Here is a 3,723-nt window from a genome sequence, read left to right as displayed (position 1 = left end):
GTTTTTCAGGGCAAAAGGGAAGAAATGAAAGTGAATCTCCAAAGCATTTTAATCATGTTGTGCTTTTCTTGGGTAGGACCAAACAGCACTTTTCAAGTCTGATTACCTTTCAAGGAGGTAGATTACTTAGTCTGTGTTTATTCAGGAACTAATTGCCTCAGATTAAGTAAAAAAAAAAAAAAAAAAAAAGGAAACCTTACTCAGTGATTATAAATATTTCTTAGGTCTGTATCTATCAGTTGGTTTGTCGGTAGAAATTCAGTGCAGATGAGAAAGTATTTGAAAGGGGCCAGAGATTTACTCAACTTCTCAGAGGCAAAGGCAGCAAAAGTGGCAACAACCTGGAAAATAAATATATGAAATGCAACGTATGTAAGGGTCACAATATAGCATAAGTATATCAACATGATGAACAGCTTTGATGAAAATGGTAAACAAAACCACCCTCTCTTCCTGTGGCTTGTTTTACATTGCAATAAACCACTGACTCTATAACCTATCAGAACATGCTGAGATTTTATGCATCATTTCCAACTACTATTTGAACATTTGGTTTAGAGTAGTCATGAACCATAATTAATGGGATTTTTTTGTGTGTGTGTCCTGATAAAAAGCAAGCTTTATTGTATTTTATTACCTGTTGGTCCAAAGCTCCATATAGATGATGTAAATTCATTGTAGGTTTTAGGCTGGGGAAATAAAGGAGATGGGGGTTTTTGCACATGACTATGATGAATTAGCATTTAAAATTTCTAATCAAACCCAGAAGTTTAGCTTGAGATGCCCCATCCAAATTTTCTTTTCCCCTGTGAGTGAGTTGGTAGCAATGGGACACAGAGATTTTGGCCCAGCTCAGCCTACCAGGAGGAAAGAGGATAAAAAAAAGCCCCAACAACCCAGGCACCACAAAGACCATGGAGATGAATGGCTCTATTTTATGAGCCATAAAAGTTTTATTCATCTTGACACCGAAACAGGTTTAGGCAGTGAGTTGACACGCCTTAAATAAATAAGTGGAATTAATTCCCCAGCTCTTGAAACAATAGCAGAGTGCCCGTAACGCTGAGAGCTGCCCCGTTGTTTCCCGTTGCTGCTCGATATTGATATTATTTGTGGATTGTTGTTTTTTTTTTTTTTTTTTCCTCTGGGGCCTGGTTGCTCCACTTCAGATTCTTCCCCTGTTTTATTAGAGGTTGAAAAAGGTTCAAGACCTGGTTGTACCACTGCTCCCACCGACAGCTAAAGAACCAGTTTGGCGTCTGGTTTGTCTGTTGTTTTACTGCTGACCTTCAAATCAACTTTCCCCCCTGACCCCAGGAGGCATCTATCATGACAAGAGGCTGTTTAACACAAATGGTGCCCATTTATAGGGGAAGAGAGTCAGAAGATTTCCTTGGTTGTTGGTTTTTTTTGTTTTCCTTTTTTTTTTTTTAATGAAGAATTTGGTTTTTTCACCCCTCTTTTCTCAGTCACCACAGGTGAAATCCCTCCTAGCAGCTGGCTTATGAAATAATGCGAGGGGAGGCCTTAATGAGCTGAAAGCACCCTCAGCTGGAGATAAATATATGCAAATGAGATGCACAAACAAAGGAGCCCGGACAGAGAAATATCTGCAATTCCAGCAAAATGCTGCCTGCAGCTAGAAGATGAACAGCTTTGATAAAATGGTAACAAAAAGCACCTTTTTCTCCTCCAGCTTGTTTTACATTGCAATAGAGCATTGTTATTGTAACCCATTGGAGCATGCAGAGGTTTTCTGCCGCTTCAAAAAAAAAAAGAAAACCTGTTTAAACATTTGTTTTTAAGGCATTCATGGGCTATGAGCAGTGTGATTGCTCGGAGTTTTTTGGTGGCTTGGGGTGGGTTTTTTGGGGCTGTCGGTTTGGTCACGGTGGGTGTTTTGGGTGCATCTTTTTTTTAAGCTATTTTTTAATATATATATATTTTAGTGTATGTATTACCTGTTGGTCTGTCTCTGACTTGGGTTGCTGGTGATTTTGGTCGTGGTATTTTGCAAGGGGGAAGGCAGGGTGGGGATGGCTTTTGCTACTCAAAAACGAAAAAAATAATAATCCAAGTTTTGCTTTCAAATTTGGAGGGAAAATCCAAGTTGGCAAGTAGTAAGAAGCAGCTTGGGGCCGGGGGGGTGGAGAAGAGGGGAAAAAAATCCAGATTTGAACATTCACCAAGCAGCACCCAAACAGGCAGCTTTAATGAAAGCAATCAAGCCTCAGAGCTAATTCAAAGACAGACATCTAACATGCTGATTTTAATAAGCTTTTAAAAGGCAATCTCTAACTTTTAAAAGTCGCTCTTTTTAATTTAATTGGGGTTGGTTTTTTTTTTGGTTTATATATTGCCAAAACAAACACAGTCACTAAAATATGTTTTCAATATGTATAAGTAGCATATCTAGAAAATGTTTTAAATTAGCCCCGTATTTTGAGGGGAGGGGGAGAGGGTGGAGGAAGGAAAGAAGGACGCTTACTTGGGATGAGTCAAAGACATTTTCCAGGGGTCATCATGTCAAAATAATACCTTTATCTTCTCGTCCTTGCCTTTATGAATCCTCCTGTGTGAACGTATGGATGCCTCTTTACCTATAAGCTTCTTCAGAAAACAGCCCCGACCGATCGTCGCTCGGAGATAGGCAAACCTGCCTTTCTAAAAGGCAGAGAAAATGCAGTGCTGTTTAACTTTTAACCTTATGATATCATTAAATAGATCATTATGGATTTATAAATGGAGGGTAAACACTATAAAGTTTAGAGGGCCCTTTACTCCAGGCACTAACCACAATTTTTATATCTGGCAAGAAGAAGAAAAAATAGACTTACCTTTAAGGAAAAAAATCCCCCTCTTTCTTTGGCACTTACAGATGTTAGAGCAGACAAGTGTCGGATTTCCCGATGTCAAGAAGATTTCCTAATTTTTCACAGCCTTCTCCTGTTGCATTTTTGGCCCGATGTGGGAATCATCAATTTAATTTGTGGGGCTGCGCACTGGAAATCAAGATATACGTGTACATGTGCTTTAATGAACCCTAAAACCTGACAGGCAGCTCTCAGCTTGCAGTTGCCCCAAGCTCAGGATTTCAAGAGTTAATAAAAACTTGGTTCTATTAGGAAGGCTTTCTTTTTGCAGCCCAGGTTTGTAGCAGCATAATTATGTTCAACTGCTGCTGTTTGAAAAGGGCAAACAGCATCTTAGGCACAGAACAATGAAATTACAGCTGAGATTTAGGTTAGCAAAAGCCGTCTTCTGCAGGCTTTTATGATTCATTATTTCCCATTAAATACAGTATTAGAAGTGTACACCAGATAGCTCATGGTTGCTGCGCTCAGAGCACATTATCTATATTACACAGGTCTGGGGAGCAGAATTAGAAAACTTTGGGGGAATGAGCAATATGTGTTTGCTGATAGAAGTACCATATGGCTCATCTTCCTCAATTGCTTTCATTGCGACTCTGATGCTGGAGAAATTAAAGTTTTATTTGATGTGGCACAGCTTAATGAACTGTCTTCTGTTAGGAAAATTGAATATGTTTCCTGTTATTTGAGCACAGAGCCCTCATGGTTTTGGCTGATGAGGGATGCATTATGTATTGTTTATTTAGCATTTTGAAAACAAAAGCAGATATTGGAGGTAAAATTGATTACTGCAGGATGTGTTATATAATCACATTTTTCTCTCTTTAAATTATGGCCTTGCCTATTGTTT

General features: G+C 38.9%; 1 long non-coding RNA gene across 1 annotated transcript; it reads right to left on the bottom strand.

Moving 5' to 3' along the window:
* Positions 1–205: 205 nt before the first annotated feature.
* LOC128805242 (uncharacterized) lies at positions 206–3,049 on the bottom strand. Its single transcript, XR_008436336.1, has 4 exons — positions 2,838–3,049; positions 2,489–2,664; positions 638–689; positions 206–341 (listed from the first exon to the last, which is right to left on the bottom strand). It is a non-coding gene; the product is annotated as an uncharacterized LOC128805242 (long non-coding RNA).
* Positions 3,050–3,723: the final 674 nt, after the last annotated feature.

The sequence above is a fragment of the Vidua macroura genome, chromosome 3 (assembly GCF_024509145.1).
Source record: "Vidua macroura isolate BioBank_ID:100142 chromosome 3, ASM2450914v1, whole genome shotgun sequence".
Taxonomy (NCBI): Eukaryota; Metazoa; Chordata; class Aves; order Passeriformes; family Viduidae; genus Vidua; species Vidua macroura.
Note: the sequence above shows the minus strand (reverse complement) of the source record. Positions and strands in the feature narration are given on the sequence as shown.